This window comes from Tamandua tetradactyla, chromosome 3 (assembly GCF_023851605.1).
Source record: "Tamandua tetradactyla isolate mTamTet1 chromosome 3, mTamTet1.pri, whole genome shotgun sequence".
Classification (NCBI taxonomy): domain Eukaryota; kingdom Metazoa; phylum Chordata; class Mammalia; order Pilosa; family Myrmecophagidae; genus Tamandua; species Tamandua tetradactyla.
The window spans coordinates 189,569,539-189,584,826 of record NC_135329.1 but is presented as its reverse complement, the minus strand read 5'-3'; the positions used below and the strand labels follow the sequence as shown (position 1 = coordinate 189,584,826).

At 37.0% G+C, this 15,288-nt stretch overlaps 1 protein-coding gene across 2 annotated transcripts in view; it reads right to left on the bottom strand.

Moving 5' to 3' along the window:
- SPAG16 (sperm associated antigen 16) overlaps positions 1-15,288 on the bottom strand; it is a 1,149,776-nt gene that overhangs the window by 148,235 nt on the left and 986,253 nt on the right. The window lies entirely within an intron of this gene.

The window sequence follows — 15,288 nt, the reverse complement described above, 5'->3', positions numbered from 1 at the left end:
TGACCATGTACTGCCACTTTTTCTTCTAGTTTGGCTCATTGCTATCTCTCCTATGTTCTCATTTCTACTGCTCTCTAGGAGTCTAGGGACTCTGATGCAGCTACCAGAAAATACAACCTTGATGTATCCTGAGCCTCTGGCTTCCTCCTCAGGGGTGGCATGAACCCCATCTCTACACCACATAGACTGAAGGAGATTCAGGGAAGCAGGTAACACCATTTTTTGGTACCTGAATGGGGGTTTCTCTTCGTGTCATGCAACAGGCCAATGGGAGCCAGATCGAGTACCCCTGTCTCTGTCTGTCTGTCTCTCCTCAGCAATCCGGTCTTCCCAAATTCTCTTTTCCTCCCCACTCTGACCTACTTACTCTAAAAATAAAAAACAATCAAGACTCTTGAAGAGACAAACTAACAGAATTCAGAGTATTTACAACCTACTATTTTTAAAAATCCAAGGTACAATTCAAAATAACTCAACATATAAAGAAAAAGAAAAATGTGACCCATGCATAAGAAAAAACGCAATCACTATTTCCAACCACAGATAACCCAGATGTTAGAATTAGCAGAGAAGGATCCTAAAATAGCTATTATAATTATACTTAAAGACATAAAAGGAAAATATGCTCAGATAGAATAAACGATAAGAAATCTCAGTAGAGAACAGAATCCATTAAAAAAGACAAAATGGAATTTCTATAAGACAAAAATACAATGTATGGAATAAAATAGCAGAATGGCGATGACTGAAGAAAGAGTCTGTGAATTTGAAGATAGCCCAAAATAAATAGTACAATCTTTAGGACAAAAACTTGAAAGATTGAAAAATAATGAAAAGTGTTTCAAGGACCTGTTTGGCAATATCAAAAGATCCAACATATGCCAACAGATTCTACAACACAGATGAAATGGACAAATTCCTTGAAAATGCATCTTACTAAAATGGACACAAAATGAAACAAAATCCAAGTAGCCCTAATCTACTATGTAAGTTACATTTGTTAACAAAAATCTTCTTTCAAAGAAAAGAATAGATACATACAGTTTCAATAGTGAATTCTATCAAACATTTAAGGAAAGACAAAACAAGGAATACCAATCCTACTGAATTTTTTCACATAATAGAGAAAGATGGAACATTCTTCATCTGGGTATGAGGCCAATATAATCCTGATACAAAATCTACAAAGCATAAAACTATACACCAGTATCCCTCATATCCTTTTAAAACATTATCTAATTTAATCCAGTAATATATAGAACGATATACAGTAATAAAAGAAAATATGTCATGATCATGTGGATCTTTTATTTTTTTTAAACAAGTTCAGGATTGGTTTAAGATGAAAAAATCCATCATCGTTATCATCATATTAAGAGAATAAAGAAGAAAAGTAAAATGATCATTGCAATAAATATAAAAAAGGCATTTGACAAAATTTAACACTCATTCATGATTCACTCTATGCAACTTAGAGCATATGATAAAACAAAAGTTAAATCATATTTCATGCTGAAGTAGTCAATGCTTTAATCTAATATTGGAAACAAAGCAAGAATCCCCTTTCACACCATTTCCAGTCAAAATTTTATGGGAGGGTGCATGACTGGTTCAGTGGGAGAATGCCATGCAGGAGACCTGGGTTTGATTCCCCCCCCCCCTTAAAAAAAGATTAGAAAGGAAGAAATAAAGTTCTACTTGCAAAGGGAGGGGTCAAGATAGTGGCTTAGTGAGGTGTGGAATTTAGTTTTTCCTCCAGAGCAGTTAGTAAATATCCAGAAACAGTACAGAACAAGCGCTTGGGCTACACCTGTGACTGGACACACACAGTACACCAGTCTGGACAAGCTGGAATGGCTGTGATCCCACCAAGAACAGTAAGTCCTCCAAACCATGGAGGCCAATGCCCATTCCCCATTGGGTGTGGCAGCCTTGTTCCCTGAGGGGAAAAGAAACTGACTTTACTAGCAGCAGGGGCTTAGCTCAACCAAGCTCCACTTGTGGAATTAATTAACAAATTTTGAATTTTGACTACTGAAAATAGGCCCCCAGCAAAAATAATCCTAGAATAAGCACTAAAGGTACTAGGAATTTTTGCCCCAGTAGAGAGGGGATGAGGCTGACAGAAAAAGGAAAAAGAATAAAAACAGAGGCTTTTTGAGTTGGACAGCACAAAATACTAGAAAAGGACTGGACCCTAAAAAATTAAAGGTGGAGCACATAGAGCCTCAAGATACATAGAGCCATATACCAACTTAAACTCTTGATTGATGAATCCAAGGAGTAGGGTTCTTGCTCCTAAAAAGGATCCCCACTTCTCCCTACCCCCCCTTTGTTCCTACTACTTAACAGCTCATTAGGTAGAACTGGAAGCCTTCTCAGGCACCAGCTCCACCCCAGGCAAGAGTGGAATTAAGCTCCTCTGAGAAACAAAGTAACTAGTCAGGTGAAAAAAAGTTAATTTCTTAAAGGCTGTACCTCTCCGAATAAAAAGGTGGGACCCAGTTCCAGTGGAATCCTTCCCCGAAGGAATTTAGGCCCCAAGGACTGGAAAACTGAAGCAATTAAGGCCAACCTACAATTTCACTTCTGTATCAACCATGCCCCCCCCCCCCCCATGCCACAACTCCCCACAAGGAGAGTCTGCTGAAATTAAAGGCACCACATCACTTTCAGCTGGTGGAAGCTGATGGCAGACCAACTGTCCTTTGGACAGGATAGGAAAAGCACAGAGTCTAGAGGCTTCATGGGAAAGTCTGACAACCCTCAGGGAAAACTGATACAGGTCACTGGTTCCTCCTGAGAGGAGGCCAGCCCAGTCTTGGAAAATCTGACTGGGGTCAATAATTTCTGAAGAGACCCTCCTAAAAAAAAATAAATAAATAAAAAAATAAAAAAGACTCCATATAGACAGGGGAAGAAACAGAAAAACAAGAACTGAAAAATTTTGATAAGTTAAACAGAATCTATGCTAGTGGTCTAGAATAAATTGAACTGAATGTCAAAGAACAGATAGAGAACAAAGCCATTCAGCAAGAAAATCCTAGGTAAAAGAGTGAGAACAACCTCCAGCATAAACTAATTAAAGATACTCCTGTATCTCATTTGAATATTTTTGAGTATCTCATTTGAACACAACAATTCAAATGAGATACAGGAGTTGAAAAAACTAATTCAGGATGTTTGAACAGACATAGAAAATCTTATCAAAAGTCAAACCAACAAGTTGAGGGAGGATATAAAGAAGGCATTTAGTGAACAAAAAGAAGAAATTAAAAGTTTGACAAAGCAAATCACAGAACTTATGGGCATGAAAGGCACAGTGGAGGAGATGAGAAAAACAATAGAAACCTACAACATCAGATTTGAAGAGGCAGAACAAAGGATTAGTGGACTAGAGGACTAGAAATATGAAATCCAAAACACAAAATAAAATATAGGAAAAAGAATGAAAAAAATATGAGCAGGGGCTCAGAGAATTGAATGATAGCATGAAGTACTTGAATATACATGCTGTGGGTGTCCCAGAAGGAGGAAAGAAGGCAAAAGGAGGAGAAAGACTAATGGAGGAAATAGTCACTGAAAATTTCCCATCTTTATGAAAGCCATTAAATTGCAGATCCAAGAAGTGCAGTGTATCCCAAACAGAATAGATCCAAATAGACATACTCCAAGACACTTTCTAATCAGACTGTCAGATGTTAAAGAGAAAGAGAGAATTGTGAAAGCAGCAAGAGAAAAGCAATCCATCACATACAAGGGAAGCCCAATAAGACTATATGTGGATTTCTTAGCAGAAATCATGGAGGTGAGTAGGCAATGGTATAATATATTTAAGATTCTAAAAGAGAAGAACTGTCAACCAAGAATTATATATCTAGCATAATTGCCCTTCAAAAAGGAAGGGGAAATGAAAATATTTTCAGACAAACAATCACTGAGAGAATTTGTGACCAAGAGACTGGCTCTGTAAGAAAAGACAGGAGGGAGAGGTCTGGAGAACAGTGTAGAAATGAAGAATATCAGTAAAGGTAAAAAGATAAAAAAAACAAAACAAAACTAGACATGATATATAAAATTCAAAAGGCAAAATAGTAGAAGAAAGTATTGCCTTGACAGTAATAACATTAAATGTTAATGGATTAAACTCCCCAATCAAAAGGCATAGACTGGCAGAATGAATTAAAAAACAAGCCCCATCTATATGCTGTCTACAGGATACTCATTTTAGGCCCAAGAACAAAAATAGATTGAAAGTGAAAGGTTGGGAAAAGATATTTCACACAAACAATAATCAGAAAACAGCAGGATAGCTATAGTATGATCCAACAAATTAGACTTCAAATGTGAAACAAAAGAGACAAAGAAGGACACTACATATTAATAAAAGGAATAATTCAACAAGAAGACATAACAACATAAATATTTATGCAGTGAGCCATAGTGTTCCAAAATACATGAGGCAAATACTGAAAACACTGAACAGAGAAATAGACACCTCTACCATAATAGTTGGAGGCTTCATTCCCTGCTTTCATCAATGGGTGACATCTAGACAGAGGATCAATAAAGAAACAGAGAATTTGAATAATACAATAAGTGAACTAGACCTAACATACATTTACAGAACATTATATCCCACAACAGCAGGATGCACTTTTTTCTCAAGTGCTCATGGATCATTCTGAAGGATAGACCATATGCTGGCTCACAAAGCAAGCCTCAATAAATTAAAAAAGATTGTTATAATACAAAAACACTTTCTTGGATCATAAAGGAATTAAGTTGGAAATCAATAATAGGGAATACAGATTGTGCTACAGGACTGATTTGTGAAAGTTCAGATATGGATAGCACAATACTACCTGATTGTAGCACAGTTCATAAGAACACTGAATGAAGCTGAATGTGAGCATAATAGAGGGTGAAGGGCTGGGGGCACATATGAAACCAGAAGGAAACATAGAGGATAAAGACTTACATGGTATAATGTAGGATAGTGTAAGTGTACAATGACAGTGATTAAATGTACAAATTAAAAAATGTTTTTGCATGAGGGAGAACAGATGAATGTCAGTATTGCAGGATGTTGAAAATAGTATATGGGGAAAAGTGCAATGAATGTAAGCTAGGTTCTAGTGTCATCAGTAACTGCTTCCACTGAATGTAACAAGCACATTATGCCAAAAATGAATATCAACAGGCAGGAAAATTGGGAAAGGGGTATGGATTCTGTGTCGAAGAAAAGGAAGTGACTTCACATACAGTATGATAGCAAAGGCATGTCTATACAATTAGGCTGGATTGTATGATGTGTGAATAAAACTGTTTAAAAATGAACAGAGAGAAACAAGTGCTACAGAGAATGCAGAGAAAGAGAGATGTACCTATCTACTGTTGGTAGGGAAATGAAAAGTCTAGTCTGTTGGAGGGCAGTGTGGTGGTTCCACAGGAGGCTAGGTGTGGGGTTGCCATATGATTCTGAAACCCAGTTGCTCAGTGTATACCTGGAGGAACTGAGTGTGAGGAAACAAATAGACATTTGCACACTAATGTTTCTGGCAGCAGTGCTCTTGATCCACAATAAATGGAGGTGGCCTAAGGGTACAATGATTTAGGAGTGGAAGGGGAAACTATGGTGTATGCATACAATGGACTACAAGAAGGAATGAAGCTGTGATGCATGCAACTAGATGAATGAACCTAAAGACCTGAAGGTTGAATGAAATGTCAGGAACAAAAAGACAAATATTACCATGTCTCAATCATATGGATTAACTCTAATATAAAAATTTGGTGAACTAAAGTCGAGAGCATGAGTTATTAGGTTGGGGCTTATTGTAAAGGGTCCTAGATTATAAACTCTTACAGCATTCACATATAATCAGGAGGTGCTAATTCTAAATTCAGAGATACTGATACTGTTTGCATATAACATGGTCTTTCCCAGAAACTTCAAATATTTATGTGACACCTGAGACCCAGAGTTAGAGCTCTAAAGCTATGAAAGTGAGCACTACCCCATACAGTAATTGCTTAAAAAATTGAAAAAATGATTAGACATCATTTCGAGACATGAATGGAGCTGATCTGGATAGGACCAAAGTATATCAGAAGACTGGGTCGAGGATGGTATTATCCATGTTTTAAAAGTTCAACTTCTATGTGAGACTAAAAGGAGAGATGTTTATTTGGTGCAAAATTTATATTTTGCATAGTGCATTTCCTCATTTAACTCGTATGGTCAGTTTAGTTAACACCATAAATACATGGAATCTTGAAGAGGGCATGAGATTTTGTTGGTTTTTCCAGGTTAGTGTGATGCCCCAATAAATCCCAGAGAGGCTTGGACAGTGAATAAAGAAGTGTTTGCAAAATCACCTTGGGGGAATGAGGAGAAAGGGGCAATATTAAACTTCCCCATTTGGAGAATTTATGATATTCTAGCAAGGAGTGGGGACAACCAAATCAATAGGCCGAATGCTCAATCTTGGGAGTTGCCCGTATGAAACTTATTCCTGCAAAAGTTAGACTAAACCTACTTAAAATTAGGCCTAGGAGTCACCCCCAGAGAACCTCAGATGTGGCCTCTCTCTCTAAGCCAAAATGGCAAGCGAACTTACTGCCCTTCCTCTCTCAGTGGGACATGACTCCCAGGGGTATAACTTCCCTGGCAATGTGGGACAGAAATCCTGGGATGAGATGGGACTAGGCATCAAGGGATTGAGAAAACCTTCTTGACCAAAAGGGAGAAGAAAGAAATTAGACAAAATAAAGTGCCAGTGGCTGAGAGATTTCAGAGTCGAGAGGTCATCCTAGAGGTTTACTAGGATATACAGGAACTTATACAGATATCCTCTTTTTAGTTTGTATTGGAGTGGCTGGAGGGAAGTACCTGAACTGTAGTGCTGTGTTCCAATAGCCTTGTTTCTTGAAGATTATTGTATAATGATATAGCTTTTGCAATGTGACTGTGTGATTGTGAAAACCTGTGTCTGATGCTCCTTTGAACTAGGGTATGGACAGATGAGTAAAAAATACGGATAAAAAATAAATAATAGAAGGAACAAAGGTTAAAATAAATTGGGTAGATGGAAATACTAATGGTTAATGGGGGGGTGAGGGATAGGTATGTATGAGTTTTTCTTTTTCTTGAGTGATGCAAATGTTCAAAAAACTGATCATGGTGATGATATATATGAGGATATTGTGAGCCATTGATTGTATACCGTGTATGGAATATTCATATGTTAAAAATGTTTGTGTCTTTGTATGTTGTTTTATTAATAAAAATATTTTTTAAAAATTTCTGCTTGCAGATGCTATGGTTGTTTATTGAAAAGATCCTAAGAACTCTCCAAAACAACCATTACAATTAAGGCCATAGGATATAAGCTAAATGTAGAAAAAAAAATCAATTGTATTTTTCCATGCTAGTAGCAAACAATTGAAAAGTGAAATTGAGAAAACAACTCTATTTCCAAAAGCATATGCACATATTATACTTTGATCAAGGTAATGGTTGCTTTTGCTGGGGTGGTAGAGATGCAGATTGAATGGGAAGAAACATGAGAAAACAACTTTCTGTGTTAATAACATTCCATATCTAATTAGACGTTTGAGTTGGACTGCTGTATACAGACACTGGAAATAAAAAATTGGCACACTGGGACTTCCGGAGAAGATGGCGGCTTAGTAAGATGCACGGGTCTTAGTTCCTCCTCCAGAAAAGCAACTAAAGAAACAGAAACAATACGAAACAGCTCCCGGAGTCACAACAGAGACCAAAAAGACAGTGTACCCCATTCTGGAACAGCTGAACGGGCAGGGAGAATCCGCAGTGGTGAGATACCCGAGGGGTGCGCGTTTTCCCGGCCGGGGCGGCTGGCGACTGTGGTCCCCTCAACGCACGTGACTTCCCGGTCTGACTGGGAACATTGGATAGCGGGGCCCTCCTGTCACGCTTGGCGTCTCGGGCCAGCTGGGCAATTTGGACCGGCACTCCCACAAGCCGTGGCCAGCGACCCCTGCCTTCATGCATGGTTTCCCGGGCCGACTGCCCCGCAGACAAACGACCGCCACGAGCGCCACCTACTGGGCAGGAAAAGAAAAACAGAGCCCAGAGATTTCACAGAAAAACCTTTCAACCAGCTGGGTCCCACACCCAGGGAAATCTGATCAAATGCCCAGACACCAGCAGAAAATAATGGATGACGTTCGGAAAATTGAAGATATGGCCCAGTCAAAGGAACAAACCAATAGTTCAAATGAGATACAGGAGCTGAGACAACTAATGCTGAATATACGAACAGAAATGGAAAAACTCTTCAAAAACCAAATCAATAAATTGAGGGAGGACATGAAGAAGACATGGGCTGAACAAAAAGAAGAAATAGAAAATCTGAAAAAACAAATCACAGAACTTGTGGGAGTGAAGGACAAAGAAGAAAAAATGGAAAAAACAATGGATACCTACAATGGTAGATCTAAAGAGACAGAAGCTATAATTAGTGAACTGGAGGATGGAACATCTGAATTCCAAAAAGAAACAGAAACTATAGGGAAAAGAATGGAAAAACTTGAGCAGGGAATCAGGGAACTGAATGACAATATGAAGTGCACAAATATACGTGTTGTGGGTGTCCCAGAAGGAGAAGAGAAGGGAAAAGGAGGAGAAAAACTAATGGAAGAAATTATCACTGAAAATTTCCCAACTCTTATGAAAGACCTAAAATTACAGATCCAAGAAGTGCAGCGCACCCCAAAGAGATTAGACCCAAATAGGCATTCTCCAAGACACTTACTAGTTAGAATGTCAGAGGTCAAAGAGAAAGAGAGGATCTTGAAAGCAGCAAGAGAAAAACAATCTGTCACATACAAGGGAAACCCAATAAGACTATGTGTAGATTTCTCAGCAGAAACCATGGAAGCTAGAAGACCGTGGGATGATATATTTAAATTACTAAAAGAGAAAAACTGCCAACCAAGACTCCTATATCCAGCAAAATTGTCCTTCAAAAATGAAGGAGAAATTAAAACATTTATAAACAAAAAGTCACTGAGAGAATTTGTGACCAAGAGACCAGCTCTGCAAGAAATACTAAAGGGAGCACTAGAGTCAGATACGAAAAGACAGAAGAGAGAGGTATGGAGTAAAGTGTAGAAAGAAGGAAAATCAGATATGATATATATATAATACAAAAGCCAAAATGGTAGAGGAAAATATTATCCAAACAGTAATAACACTAAAAGTTAATGGACTGAATTTCCCAATCAAAAGACATAGAATGGCAGAATGGATTACGACCCAGCAATACCACTGCTAGGTATCTACTCAAAGGACTTAAGGGCAAAGACACAGACGGACATTTGCACACCAGTGTTTATAGCAGCATTATCTACAATTGCAAAGAGATGGAAACAGCCAAAATGTCCATCAACAGACGAGTGGCTAAACAAAATGTGGCGTATACCTACAATGGAATATTATGCAGCTTTAAGACAGACTAAACTTATGAAGCATGTAATAACATGGATGGACCTAGAGAACATTATGCTGAGTGAGTCTAGCCCAAAACTAAAGGACAAATACTGTATGGTCCCACTGATGTGAACTGACATTCGAGAATCAGCTTGGAATATATCATTGGTAACAGAGACCAGCAGGAGTTAGAAACAGGGTAAGATAATGGGTAATTGGAGCTGAAGGGATACAGACTGTGCAACAGGACTAGATACAAAAACTCAAAAATGGACAGCACAATAATACCTAAGTGTAATGTAACTAGGTTGGAACACTGAATGAAGCTGCACCTGAAATATGGTTTTTTGTTTGTTTGTTTGTGTGTTTGTATCTTTTGTTTTTGTTTTTTTCCTTTTTATATATATGTATATTTGATTAGTATTATTATTTTAATTCTCTTCTCTATATTAACATTCTATATCTTTTTCTGCTGTTTTGCTAGTTCTTTTCCTAAATCGATGCAAATGTACTAAGAAATGATGATCATACATCTATGTGATGATACTAAGAATTACTGAGTGCATGTGTAGAATGGAATGATTTCTAAATGTTGTGTTAATTTCTTTTCTTTTTTTTGATTAATAAAAAAATTAAAAAAAAAATTGGCACACTTAAGATTTGTGTGAAACAAATTAGTCAATAACATACATGTTAAAATATTTGGAGCAACTGTACTTACATCTGCAACTTAATAGGAAATGCATAAAAATAATTCATTGATAAAAGGATAGGGGACAGATGGATTGATATGTGATATTAGGTGTAGTAAAATGTTACTTGTGGAATGTAGCTGGTTGGTATATGATTCTTTATATGATTCTTTATATACCAACCACCTACAGATATACTTTATTCTTTGTTAGTGTTTTACTCCTAAAATTTTCAGCAGGCAGAAATAAGCATCTCTTTTGTTACTTAGATCCTATGTTTTTAGCCACTATTGCTAGTGTTTAGGTATGACTAGCTCACTGGAAGGTACAAACTGAAAGGCAGATATACAAAAACATGTCTGAGACAATGAGTCAGAGTATAGTTGAAAGCATGCCCAATGTAGTACATCTGTTGGATACAGAGTGAGCTCATGATGTAATGGAATGGCATAGCTCCTGAAATATCTGAATGAGAAAACCACAAAATACAGTAATGTGCATATTTAGTCACAATATACAAAGTAGATTTGCCAGTTGATAATTTTGTATGTCACTTTTCACACAGTAATTTTTAAACACAAATAAGTATAACCATACAGTAATTATTATAGTCTTTATCAATAGTAGTCATTATAGTTATTCCAGATTTTCAGGGAAGCTTCATTTTTATGTCATGGAAATAACAGTAAGAGGAAAGGTAAATGCTCAGTTATTCTAGTCTTTTGCTATTTGTTTTACTCTTGAGGTTAACTGTAAACCCTTTGGCCCACAGCTTTGTAGAGACTTTTTTATTTATTCTACAATACAGTACCCCTAACCCTAGAAACTCACTTATATCTTAAAGCCTGAGAAATGTAAATATGTATGTGTCTGTGTGTATATAAAAATACACTCACCCAAATCTTGACTTGGGATGTATTAGCTCACAAAGTTTCAGTCTACACTGTAACTTGTGCTATGAATGTGCATTTAAGACAAAACATGTTTTAGGTAAGGGGTAAAGGAATAGTTAAATATTCTTATTAAACTGTACTCACTTGATATGCTAAAATAGTGCTTTATATGCATGCTGAGGAAAGAAAAAATGACTTTATTTTTTAATGGCAAAAGTAGTTTGGAGCCAAATTTCTGTCTTTTCAATGTAATTTAGCATGCTTTTCCAAACTAAAGAACTGGGGAAGGCCATCCAAATGATGACTCAAAATCTTGGAACATCAGACAATGCTTTTAAGAGAAAACAGAACAAAAATGCCTTTAAATTCTGCTTTGCCTTTCTAAACTTAAGTGTTTGGCCATTTATATATATTTCTTTTCCAAAAGAGCTTTAAATCTTTGTTATCTTGTAAACTTAAATGACATTTGGTTTCTATTTTATAAAAGTTAATAATTAACAATTAGACTACTTTTAACTTCTGTTTCTTCCATCTATAAGTATTAAAATGCTGGGATTTTTTTCAATACAATTAAGGTTAAGAAACAATATTCGTTTCTTAATTCGAGAATTTGTTTCACGATTTTTTATCCTAAATAAGTATTTAACAGAAAATAAATGGAAGAAATGGAATTCTTATTTACTTTTGCGCAAATAAAAGTTGATCTGGGGCTTAGCATTGGTCTGGTAGAATCATGAGGTGTCTTTTGCTGCCCTCAGGTTTCTATTCTTGTTTTGCAGTTTGCTGGTTCTCTTAGCCCTCTGTCCAAAACTAAGTGCTAAACTGGGCATTTTGAAATTGTTGTCCTGAAGGGACGATAATGCCTTTCACAGATGCTGTATTGTTTGAGCATTGCTTTGTGAAAACATGTCTTTCCACAGCCCTAGTCCTACTGCTTGTGTAAAGCTGGAGGTGGCAATGGTGGTTTGACAACAGTTGAAACAGAGTATCTCAAACTATAAACTTGTATCCTCTTGATTAAAAGGTAATAACTATGTATTCTGTGTGACTAATATTTACAATCACATAGATTCACCAATCTTATAGGCTTTTATTCAGTTACCAAAATTTATTAAGCATATACCATGGGGAAAATATGTGACAAATGTGAAGATTGTATTCAAGAAGACATTTTTTCCCCCTCAAGAGGCTCTTAATGTACTAGAGACCCAACACTAATCAATATAGTGTGTAAACAGAGGACACACCAAAAACTAGTAGACTTCAGGGGACCTTATTCAAAGTTCTTTATTTTTTGCCATGATGGGATATAATGTCTCAGTCATACTCATATGTGATGCTTCTGAGAGACATGGTGAGATTCTTAATGGGGATTTCACTGGTGAAGATTAAGGGAGGTTAGGATTGAAAGCAGCAAAGGAGTACGGAGCAGGCTATACTCATAAAGTCCATAGCTCTTGGAAATGATGTTTTCAGTTATAATTTACATGTGGTTAAACTACCACAATGCTATGTTGGGTACAGCATCTAGTTGAACTAAAATGCATATTCTATTTCTTTACAACCGCATGATCATGAACAGTTAAGATTATTGTTACAGCATGTTTCCTTGAATCAATTAAAGGTCCTTAGCTAATATATCTGTGCCAAAAATATTCATTTACTTAACTGAAAGATAGGATTTTATTTTCTTTGAATAAACTTGTAGCAGGAAATCATTTTCCTTTACCTCATGGGCTGCCACTGTATAACGAAAAACAAATCATCCCAAATATAGCAGCTTAAAGCACACATTTTTCTCTTTTATGTATTTTCTGTGGTTCTGAAATTCAACAAACTTTTGGCTGGGTGACTTTGACTTAGAATCTCTCCTGTGGCAACAGTCAGAGATTGAAGTTGAAATAGAAGGGGACTATAGCAGCTGGGGGCTGGCTGGGCTTCTCTGTGTGGTCTTTCTGTGTGATGTAGTTTAGGCTTCTTTATAGCATGTAGCACTCAGGAAAATCTGTGGTTTATATGGTGGCTCGGGGCTCCAGCGAAAGTTCTTCAGCAAAAGAGGCTTGAGTTACACCATATTTTCTGATCAAGCCTCAGAAGCCCCACAGTGCTACTTCTGCCACTTCTATTAGTAACAATTGAATCTGAAGGGGAGGGAATATAGACCTCACCTCTTGATGGGAGGAGTGTCAAGGTCACATCATAGAGGAGGAAGTTGGATGGGAGATACTGTTATGAACATCATTGGAAAATGAAATCTGCTGCTGCCACTGACAGCTTGGTGGCATCCTTTCAATTTATGAGTTTGTAATTAAGAGGTTCAATATTAAGAGGATTTGTCCAATATTAAGCTGCTTATTAGTGTCAGAACTAGAAATACAGCATATAATTCCTGACCCTTAGTGTTTTAGTTCGTAAGCTGTTGGAATGAGATATACTAGAACTGGAACAGCTTTCATAAAGGGATAATTTGAAAGTGTCCAAATTAAGGCACCAACAAGAGGTTACCTTCACTCAAGAAAGGACAATAGGTCTAGAACATCTCTGTCAGCTGGGAAGTCACATGGCTGGCATCTGCTGGTCCCTTACTTCTGGGCTCCATTGCTTTCAGCCACTGTTCCTGTGGGGGTTCCTCACTTTGGTTCTCTGGGGATGGCTTTCATCTCCTGGCTTCCCTTGGCTCTCTCCATGTTCTGGCTTGTGTAACATCTCAGGGCAACGTCTACGTAACTCCAAGCATCTCCAAAGATCTGTGGCTCTGTTCTCCAAGTGCCAGCATATATGTAGGCTCTGCTCTGAAGTTTCCATTGGCTCTTTCTTTGTAGGCACTGACTCTCTCCAAAATGTTTCCTCTTTTAAAGAATTGCAGTAAACTAATCAAGACTTACCTGAAATGGATAGAGTCACATCTCCATCTAAACAAAAGTTCACACCTACAATTGGGTATGTCCCATCTGGTGGAGATAATTTAATCAAAATATCCCAATCTACAGTAATGAATTAGGATTAAAAGAAATGGCTGCCTCCCCAAGATTGAATCAGGATTAAAACATGGCCTTTCTGGGGTACATAATACTTTCAAGCCTGCATACTCAGTCTTATGTTTTTCTTCATCAGTGGAGTGCCTTCTAGAGGGTGGAAGAAGGAAATTCAGAACCTAGAAACACATGGCTCATGTAAGCTGCATTCTTGGGAATGCCTAAGGCAGATGAAATTACTGCATATTGAAAAATTAAAATGTCCAAAAAGTAGAGGCATATACTGGAATAATCTGTCTGTGCATAGAATTTCTTAATCGAGACTTTGCAAAGCATGCTGGGGGATGCTTGCACACATATTAGTTAAATTAAAGAAGTATTCTCTTCCAAGAGATACAATCAAATTGTTCAAAGTGCAAATGTAAAATGTGATATTGATAGGAATCCCTAAGTTGAAGAACTGAAATATTCTAAGATTTTCCAGTAGATGGTTAGATGCTGCACATATTCATACTAGAATTTATGTTCAGCATGATCTATAAAACTAAAGGGCATCCTCCTCATTTTCAGGGAATAGATTCTTTTAAAATCCAAAATACAGTTTTTTTTCCTTTTGAGAAAACGAATGCTTCAGACTTACCCGTGTTTCTGTCTTAAGCTTTCAGTCAATATATTATTATTTTCTTTTGATTATATAGAGGAAGAATTCTCTATGACATCTATTTACTTTAATACATTTTGTAAACATCTAACCTTCCCATATACACTTTTTAAAAATTAAAAAGACATATGATTGAAAGTACAGCCTTAGGCTCTGAAAGATGGTTGTGCAGAAGACAGTTTAACTGTGAATAACTGAGTCATCTCTGAGGATTGGGGAAGGAAAGGTGGTAGAGAATGTAAGGTATTCACAGAACTGCAGAATATAGAGGGGACAGCTGCACAGGTGATAGGGTAGACTTTAAAAACATCTCTTAAATCTACATAAATCCTAAATCCATGATTTCAGACTGTTCCTATATAATCAGAATAATATTCCTCTTACAGTAATTTGGCAATTATGGCAGCACACGTTGTAGTAAGTGTTTATAGGTGGTGCTGCTTGAGGCAGATGAATAATTTATACTTAGAAAGCAGATTTCAAACAAAGCAGTAGTTCAAGGACAGTGGAATACAAAACAACCAAAGGTGATGGGAAATGGAAGGAAATATAGGCATAGTTTATGGTTTTGGAAAGGCAGTAGAGA